This window comes from Abramis brama (assembly GCF_963993115.1).
Source record: "Abramis brama genome assembly, chromosome: 7".
Taxonomy (NCBI): domain Eukaryota; kingdom Metazoa; phylum Chordata; class Actinopteri; order Cypriniformes; family Leuciscidae; genus Abramis; species Abramis brama.
The window spans coordinates 36,031,249-36,041,878 of record NC_139969.1 but is presented as its reverse complement, the minus strand read 5'-3'; positions in this window follow the sequence as shown (position 1 = coordinate 36,041,878).

Sequence of the window (10,630 nt, the reverse complement as noted above, 5' to 3'; positions counted from 1 at the left end):
GTGACTTGTTGGAAAAAAAGAATTGTGCTTTTGCTTCTATTGCGTGCTGCTTTCGCTGTGCTGGCGAAAGCATGAGCTGGAAGTAGGCTGGTGTATCCAGGATTTGGACCTCCCTTAGAACGTGTTTTTGTATTTCTAATGGTCATATCCATGCACCAGGGGACTTCTTGTATTGATCCTGACCTCAACAATGTTTTCAGAAATGAACATGAGCTTTTTCTGCAGCTACAATTAAAACGAAACTCAGCTAAAGCTCGCCGTGAGCGGCACCCCTGCGGTTGACCTGTTCACTAGGCTCTCTGTGAAACTACACACCAAGGATGGGACTCGAACCCATAAGCGCACAGAGCACAACGGATTAGCAGTCCATCACCTTAACCACTCAGCCACTCACCTGCCGGTGGTGTTTTTCCGCAGCTATTTTTAGTATGATGACGTTATAGTTGGCAGCGAGGTACTTTGAACGGCTCTGCCATGCGCACTTGGCTCTCTCGAAACACTAAAGACATCAAACGACGAGGATGGGATTCGAACCCACGCGTGCAAAGCACAATGGATTAGCAGTCCATCGCCTTAACCACTCGGCCACCTCGTCACGCCGCTTCAGCTGTCGGAAGCGGTATTTTGGTGCTTTTCAACCGCTCTCATTAACATGACGGAGATAAAGTTCACCACAATGTGTTGTAAAAGGTTGGGCTGATGAGAGAGGTAACCCTTCGACTGACCTGCAAGGAGTGTTGGTTTCTATGGGTTAGGAGACTCACAACCGTGTTGATAGAGGGAGATGTGCTTATGTTTCTTTTGTGTGCTGCTTCTGCTTTGTTGGAAAGAACCTAGAGAGAACGCCTGGGTCATGAATATGTGCATTGGACCTCTCTCAGAACATGTTTGCAGTGTCCTTGCACTCTTCATTATCCTACCCAACCTCGTTAGGGGGCTCGTCGAATCGATCCCGAACTCAAATATGTTCTTGGAGATTGAGCGTTATAACTCCCCCCCTTTTGCTACCAGGATCCCCATAAGTCTCTCCCCCCAAAATTACGAAAGCAGCGCACTTTTTGTTCTTTGAGTGAAGAGAGAACAATGAATAAACCTTTAAGTGCATATCACTCGCCTGTTTCGTAGACTCACCATGCAGCCGTCAGTGCCAAAAGGCTGATTACATGGCAGTTTAAAGCTTGATACCACCCTGTCGTTCCATGTCCAGATAAAAGCACGGGAGACGTCGCTACCTTCGCCGGCATTCTTTCGCAGAGGCAATATCGTAGTCTATGAGGCTCATCCGAGACGTGATCTTTGCTGGTTGAAAACTTTACCCAATACCCCGCTGGGATGACTTGAAATACAGTCAGCCTTGGCAATTTTTGTCAGCCTCTTAGGAGGCTTCGTGACTTGTTGGAAAAAAAGAATTGTGCTTTTGCTTCTATTGCGTGCTGCTTTCGCTGTGCTGGCGAAAGCATGAGCTGGAAGTAGGCTGGTGTATCCAGGATTTGGACCTCCCTTAGAACGTGTTTTTGTATTTCTAATGGTCATATCCATGCACCAGGGGACTTCTTGTATTGATCCTGACCTCAACAATGTTTTCAGAAATGAACATGAGCTTTTTCTGCAGATACAATTAAAACGAAACTCAGCTAAAGCTCGCCGTGAGCGGCACCCCTGCGGTTGACCTGTTCACTAGGCTCTCTGTGAAACTACACACCAAGGATGGGACTCGAACCCATAAGCGCACAGAGCACAACGGATTAGCAGTCCATCACCTTAACCACTCACCTGCCGGTGGTGTTTTTCCGCAGCTATTTTTAGTATGATGACGTTATAGTTGGCTGCAAAGTGCTTCGGCAGGCGCACTTGGCTCTCTTGAACGCTAAAGACGTCAAGCGACGAGGATGGGATTCGAACCCACGCGTGCAGAGCACAATGGATTAGCAGTCCATCGCCTTAACCACTCGGCCACCTCGTCACTCACCTGCACGCCCGCCCGAAGCTGGGCTGCGGTGTGTTTCTGCAGCTATTTTAAGGATGATGTCGTTAAAGTTGGCAGCGAGGTACTTTGAACGGCTCTGCCATGCGCACTTGGCTCTCTCGAAACACTAAAGACATCAAACGACGAGGATGGGATTCGAACCCACGCGTGCAAAGCACAATGGATTAGCAGTCCATCGCCTTAACCACTCGGCCACCTCGTCACGCCGCTTCAGCTGTCGGAAGCGGTATTTTGGTGCTTTTCAACCGCTCTCATTAACATGACGGAGATAAAGTTCACCACAATGTGTTGTAAAAGGTTGGGCTGATGAGAGAGGTAACCCTTCGACTGACCTGCAAGGAGCGTTGGGTTCTATGGGTTAGGAGACTCACAACCGTGTTGATAGAGGGAGATGTGCTTATGTTTCTTTTGTGTGCTGCTTCTGCTTTGTTGGAAAGAACCTAGAGAGAACGCCTGGGTCATGAATATGTGCATTGGACCTCTCTCAGAACATGTTTGCAGTGTCCTTGCACTCTTCATTATCCTACCCAACCTCGTTAGGGGGCTCGTCGAATCGATCCCGAACTCAAATATGTTCTTGGAGATTGAGCGTTATAACTCCCCCCCTTTTGCTACCAGGATCCCCATAAGTCTCTCCCCCCAAAATTACGAAAGCAGCGCACTTTTTGTTCTTTGAGTGAAGAGAGAACAATGAATAAACCTTTAAGTGCATATCACTCGCCTGTTTCGTAGACTCACCATGCAGCCGTCAGTGCCAAAAGGCTGATTACATGGCAGTTTAAAGCTTGATACCACCCTGTCGTTCCATGTCCAGATAAAAGCACGGGAGACGTCGCTACCTTCGCCGGCATTCTTTCGCAGAGGCAATATCGTAGTCTATGAGGCTCATCCGAGACGTGATCTTTGCTGGTTGAAAACTTTACCCAATACCCCGCTGGGATGACTTGAAATACAGTCAGCCTTGGCAATTTTTGTCGGCCTCTTAGGAGGCTTCGTGACTTGTTGGAAAAAAAGAATTGTGCTTTTGCTTCTATTGCGTGCTGCTTTCGCTGTGCTGGCGGAAGCATGAGCTGGAAGTAGGCTGGTGTATCCAGGATTTGGACCTCCCTTAGAACGTGTTTTTGTATTTCTAATGGTCATATCCATGCACCAGGGGACTTCTTGTATTGATCCTGACCTCAACAATGTTTTCAGAAATGAACATGAGCTTTTTCTGCAGATACAATTAAAACGAAACTCAGCTAAAGCTCGCCGTGAGCGGCACCCCTGCGGTTGACCTGTTCACTAGGCTCTCTGTGAAACTACACACCAAGGATGGGACTCGAACCCATAAGCGCACAGAGCACAACGGATTAGCAGTCCATCACCTTAACCACTCAGCCACTTACCTGCCGGTGGTGTTATTCCGCAGCTATTTTTAGTATGATGACGTTATAGTTGGCAGCGAGGTACTTTGAACGGCTCTGCCATGCGCACTTGGCTCTCTCGAAACACTAAAGACATCAAACGACGAGGATGGGATTCGAACCCACGCGTGCAAAGCACAATGGATTAGCAGTCCATCGCCTTAACCACTCGGCCACCTCGTCACGCCGCTTCAGCTGTCGGAAGCGGTATTTTGGTGCTTTTCAACCGCTCTCATTAACATGACGGAGATAAAGTTCACCACAATGTGTTGTAAAAGGTTGGGCTGATGAGAGAGGTAACCCTTCGACTGACCTGCAAGGAGCGTTGGGTTCTATGGGTTAGGAGACTCACAACCGTGTTGATAGAGGGAGATGTGCTTATGTTTCTTTTGTGTGCTGCTTCTGCTTTGTTGGAAAGAACCTAGAGAGAACGCCTGGGTCATGAATATGTGCATTGGACCTCTCTCAGAACATGTTTGCAGTGTCCTTGCACTCTTCATTATCCTACCCAACCTCGTTAGGGGGCTCGTCGAATCGATCCCGAACTCAAATATGTTCTTGGAGATTGAGCGTTATAACCCCCCCCCTTTTGCTACCAGGATCCCCATAAGTCTCTCCCCCCAAAATTACGAAAGCAGCGCACTTTTTGTTCTTTGAGTGAAGAGAGAACAATGAATAAACCTTTAAGTGCATATCACTCGCCTGTTTCGTAGACTCACCATGCAGCCGTCAGTGCCAAAAGGCTGATTACATGGCAGTTTAAAGCTTGATACCACCCTGTCGTTCCATGTCCAGATAAAAGCACGGGAGACGTCGCTACCTTCGCCGGCATTCTTTCGCAGAGGCAATATCGTAGTCTATGAGGCTCATCCGAGACGTGATCTTTGCTGGTTGAAAACTTTACCCAATACCCCGCTGGGATGACTTGAAATACAGTCAGCCTTGGCAATTTTTGTCGGCCTCTTAGGAGGCTTCGTGACTTGTTGGAAAAAAAGAATTGTGCTTTTGCTTCTATTGCGTGCTGCTTTCGCTGTGCTGGCGAAAGCATGAGCTGGAAGTAGGCTGGTGTATCCAGGATTTGGACCTCCCTTAGAACGTGTTTTTGTATTTCTAATGGTCATATCCATGCACCAGGGGACTTCTTGTATTGATCCTGACCTCAACAATGTTTTCAGAAATGAACATGAGCTTTTTCTGCAGCTACAATTAAAACGAAACTCAGCTAAAGCTCGCCGTGAGCGGCACCCCTGCGGTTGACCTGTTCACTAGGCTCTCTGTGAAACTACACACCAAGGATGGGACTCGAACCCATAAGCGCACAGAGCACAACGGATTAGCAGTCCATCACCTTAACCACTCAGCCACTCACCTGCCGGTGGTGTTTTTCCGCAGCTATTTTTAGTATGATGACGTTATAGTTGGCAGCGAGGTACTTTGAACGGCTCTGCCATGCGCACTTGGCTCTCTCGAAACACTAAAGACATCAAACGACGAGGATGGGATTCGAACCCACGCGTGCAAAGCACAATGGATTAGCAGTCCATCGCCTTAACCACTCGGCCACCTCGTCACGCCGCTTCAGCTGTCGGAAGCGGTATTTTGGTGCTTTTCAACCGCTCTCATTAACATGACGGAGATAAAGTTCACCACAATGTGTTGTAAAAGGTTGGGCTGATGAGAGAGGTAACCCTTCGACTGACCTGCAAGGAGTGTTGGTTTCTATGGGTTAGGAGACTCACAACCGTGTTGATAGAGGGAGATGTGCTTATGTTTCTTTTGTGTGCTGCTTCTGCTTTGTTGGAAAGAACCTAGAGAGAACGCCTGGGTCATGAATATGTGCATTGGACCTCTCTCAGAACATGTTTGCAGTGTCCTTGCACTCTTCATTATCCTACCCAACCTCGTTAGGGGGCTCGTCGAATCGATCCCGAACTCAAATATGTTCTTGGAGATTGAGCGTTATAACTCCCCCCCTTTTGCTACCAGGATCCCCATAAGTCTCTCCCCCCAAAATTACGAAAGCAGCGCACTTTTTGTTCTTTGAGTGAAGAGAGAACAATGAATAAACCTTTAAGTGCATATCACTCGCCTGTTTCGTAGACTCACCATGCAGCCGTCAGTGCCAAAAGGCTGATTACATGGCAGTTTAAAGCTTGATACCACCCTGTCGTTCCATGTCCAGATAAAAGCACGGGAGACGTCGCTACCTTCGCCGGCATTCTTTCGCAGAGGCAATATCGTAGTCTATGAGGCTCATCCGAGACGTGATCTTTGCTGGTTGAAAACTTTACCCAATACCCCGCTGGGATGACTTGAAATACAGTCAGCCTTGGCAATTTTTGTCAGCCTCTTAGGAGGCTTCGTGACTTGTTGGAAAAAAAGAATTGTGCTTTTGCTTCTATTGCGTGCTGCTTTCGCTGTGCTGGCGAAAGCATGAGCTGGAAGTAGGCTGGTGTATCCAGGATTTGGACCTCCCTTAGAACGTGTTTTTGTATTTCTAATGGTCATATCCATGCACCAGGGGACTTCTTGTATTGATCCTGACCTCAACAATGTTTTCAGAAATGAACATGAGCTTTTTCTGCAGATACAATTAAAACGAAACTCAGCTAAAGCTCGCCGTGAGCGGCACCCCTGCGGTTGACCTGTTCACTAGGCTCTCTGTGAAACTACACACCAAGGATGGGACTCGAACCCATAAGCGCACAGAGCACAACGGATTAGCAGTCCATCACCTTAACCACTCACCTGCCGGTGGTGTTTTTCCGCAGCTATTTTTAGTATGATGACGTTATAGTTGGCTGCAAAGTGCTTCGGCAGGCGCACTTGGCTCTCTTGAACGCTAAAGACGTCAAGCGACGAGGATGGGATTCGAACCCACGCGTGCAGAGCACAATGGATTAGCAGTCCATCGCCTTAACCACTCGGCCACCTCGTCACTCACCTGCACGCCCGCCCGAAGCTGGGCTGCGGTGTGTTTCTGCAGCTATTTTAAGGATGATGTCGTTAAAGTTGGCAGCGAGGTACTTTGAACGGCTCTGCCATGCGCACTTGGCTCTCTCGAAACACTAAAGACATCAAACGACGAGGATGGGATTCGAACCCACGCGTGCAAAGCACAATGGATTAGCAGTCCATCGCCTTAACCACTCGGCCACCTCGTCACGCCGCTTCAGCTGTCGGAAGCGGTATTTTGGTGCTTTTCAACCGCTCTCATTAACATGACGGAGATAAAGTTCACCACAATGTGTTGTAAAAGGTTGGGCTGATGAGAGAGGTAACCCTTCGACTGACCTGCAAGGAGCGTTGGGTTCTATGGGTTAGGAGACTCACAACCGTGTTGATAGAGGGAGATGTGCTTATGTTTCTTTTGTGTGCTGCTTCTGCTTTGTTGGAAAGAACCTAGAGAGAACGCCTGGGTCATGAATATGTGCATTGGACCTCTCTCAGAACATGTTTGCAGTGTCCTTGCACTCTTCATTATCCTACCCAACCTCGTTAGGGGGCTCGTCGAATCGATCCCGAACTCAAATATGTTCTTGGAGATTGAGCGTTATAACTCCCCCCCTTTTGCTACCAGGATCCCCATAAGTCTCTCCCCCCAAAATTACGAAAGCAGCGCACTTTTTGTTCTTTGAGTGAAGAGAGAACAATGAATAAACCTTTAAGTGCATATCACTCGCCTGTTTCGTAGACTCACCATGCAGCCGTCAGTGCCAAAAGGCTGATTACATGGCAGTTTAAAGCTTGATACCACCCTGTCGTTCCATGTCCAGATAAAAGCACGGGAGACGTCGCTACCTTTGCCGGCATTCTTTCGCAGAGGCAATATCGTAGTCTATGAGGCTCATCCGAGACGTGATCTTTGCTGGTTGAAAACTTTACCCAATACCCCGCTGGGATGACTTGAAATACAGTCAGCCTTGGCAATTTTTGTCGGCCTCTTAGGAGGCTTCGTGACTTGTTGGAAAAAAAGAATTGTGCTTTTGCTTCTATTGCGTGCTGCTTTCGCTGTGCTGGCGAAAGCATGAGCTGGAAGTAGGCTGGTGTATCCAGGATTTGGACCTCCCTTAGAACGTGTTTTTGTATTTCTAATGGTCATATCCATGCACCAGGGGACTTCTTGTATTGATCCTGACCTCAACAATGTTTTCAGAAATGAACATGAGCTTTTTCTGCAGATACAATTAAAACGAAACTCAGCTAAAGCTCGCCGTGAGCGGCACCCCTGCGGTTGACCTGTTCACTAGGCTCTCTGTGAAACTACACACCAAGGATGGGACTCGAACCCATAAGCGCACAGAGCACAACGGATTAGCAGTCCATCACCTTAACCACTCAGCCACTTACCTGCCGGTGGTGTTTTTCCGCAGCTATTTTTAGTATGATGACGTTATAGTTGGCAGCGAGGTACTTTGAACGGCTCTGCCATGCGCACTTGGCTCTCTCGAAACACTAAAGACATCAAACGACGAGGATGGGATTCGAACCCACGCGTGCAAAGCACAATGGATTAGCAGTCCATCGCCTTAACCACTCGGCCACCTCGTCACGCCGCTTCAGCTGTCGGAAGCGGTATTTTGGTGCTTTTCAACCGCTCTCATTAACATGACGGAGATAAAGTTCACCACAATGTGTTGTAAAAGGTTGGGCTGATGAGAGAGGTAACCCTTCGACTGACCTGCAAGGAGCGTTGGGTTCTATGGGTTAGGAGACTCACAACCGTGTTGATAGAGGGAGATGTGCTTATGTTTCTTTTGTGTGCTGCTTCTGCTTTGTTGGAAAGAACCTAGAGAGAACGCCTGGGTCATGAATATGTGCATTGGACCTCTCTCAGAACATGTTTGCAGTGTCCTTGCACTCTTCATTATCCTACCCAACCTCGTTAGGGGGCTCGTCGAATCGATCCCGAACTCAAATATGTTCTTGGAGATTGAGCGTTATAACCCCCCCCCTTTTGCTACCAGGATCCCCATAAGTCTCTCCCCCCAAAATTACGAAAGCAGCGCACTTTTTGTTCTTTGAGTGAAGAGAGAACAATGAATAAACCTTTAAGTGCATATCACTCGCCTGTTTCGTAGACTCACCATGCAGCCGTCAGTGCCAAAAGGCTGATTACATGGCAGTTTAAAGCTTGATACCACCCTGTCGTTCCATGTCCAGATAAAAGCACGGGAGACGTCGCTACCTTCGCCGGCATTCTTTCGCAGAGGCAATATCGTAGTCTATGAGGCTCATCCGAGACGTGATCTTTGCTGGTTGAAAACTTTACCCAATACCCCGCTGGGATGACTTGAAATACAGTCAGCCTTGGCAATTTTTGTCGGCCTCTTAGGAGGCTTCGTGACTTGTTGGAAAAAAAGAATTGTGCTTTTGCTTCTATTGCGTGCTGCTTTCGCTGTGCTGGCGAAAGCATGAGCTGGAAGTAGGCTGGTGTATCCAGGATTTGGACCTCCCTTAGAACGTGTTTTTGTATTTCTAATGGTCATATCCATGCACCAGGGGACTTCTTGTATTGATCCTGACCTCAACAATGTTTTCAGAAATGAACATGAGCTTTTTCTGCAGCTACAATTAAAACGAAACTCAGCTAAAGCTCGCCGTGAGCGGCACCCCTGCGGTTGACCTGTTCACTAGGCTCTCTGTGAAACTACACACCAAGGATGGGACTCGAACCCATAAGCGCACAGAGCACAACGGATTAGCAGTCCATCACCTTAACCACTCAGCCACTCACCTGCCGGTGGTGTTTTTCCGCAGCTATTTTTAGTATGATGACGTTATAGTTGGCAGCGAGGTACTTTGAACGGCTCTGCCATGCGCACTTGGCTCTCTCGAAACACTAAAGACATCAAACGACGAGGATGGGATTCGAACCCACGCGTGCAAAGCACAATGGATTAGCAGTCCATCGCCTTAACCACTCGGCCACCTCGTCACGCCGCTTCAGCTGTCGGAAGCGGTATTTTGGTGCTTTTCAACCGCTCTCATTAACATGACGGAGATAAAGTTCACCACAATGTGTTGTAAAAGGTTGGGCTGATGAGAGAGGTAACCCTTCGACTGACCTGCAAGGAGTGTTGGTTTCTATGGGTTAGGAGACTCACAACCGTGTTGATAGAGGGAGATGTGCTTATGTTTCTTTTGTGTGCTGCTTCTGCTTTGTTGGAAAGAACCTAGAGAGAACGCCTGGGTCATGAATATGTGCATTGGACCTCTCTCAGAACATGTTTGCAGTGTCCTTGCACTCTTCATTATCCTACCCAACCTCGTTAGGGGGCTCGTCGAATCGATCCCGAACTCAAATATGTTCTTGGAGATTGAGCGTTATAACTCCCCCCCTTTTGCTACCAGGATCCCCATAAGTCTCTCCCCCCAAAATTACGAAAGCAGCGCACTTTTTGTTCTTTGAGTGAAGAGAGAACAATGAATAAACCTTTAAGTGCATATCACTCGCCTGTTTCGTAGACTCACCATGCAGCCGTCAGTGCCAAAAGGCTGATTACATGGCAGTTTAAAGCTTGATACCACCCTGTCGTTCCATGTCCAGATAAAAGCACGGGAGACGTCGCTACCTTCGCCGGCATTCTTTCGCAGAGGCAATATCGTAGTCTATGAGGCTCATCCGAGACGTGATCTTTGCTGGTTGAAAACTTTACCCAATACCCTGCTGGGATGACTTGAAATACAGTCAGCCTTGGCAATTTTTGTCAGCCTCTTAGGAGGCTTCGTGACTTGTTGGAAAAAAAGAATTGTGCTTTTGCTTCTATTGCGTGCTGCTTTCGCTGTGCTGGCGAAAGCATGAGCTGGAAGTAGGCTGGTGTATCCAGGATTTGGACCTCCCTTAGAACGTGTTTTTGTATTTCTAATGGTCATATCCATGCACCAGGGGACTTCTTGTATTGATCCTGACCTCAACAATGTTTTCAGAAATGAACATGAGCTTTTTCTGCAGATACAATTAAAACGAAACTCAGCTAAAGCTCGCCGTGAGCGGCACCCCTGCGGTTGACCTGTTCACTAGGCTCTCTGTGAAACTACACACCAAGGATGGGACTCGAACCCATAAGCGCACAGAGCACAACGGATTAGCAGTCCATCACCTTAACCACTCACCTGCCGGTGGTGTTTTTCCGCAGCTATTTTTAGTATGATGACGTTATAGTTGGCAGCGAGGTACTTTGAACGGCTCTGCCATGCGCACTTGGCTCTCTCGAAACACTAAAGACATCAAACG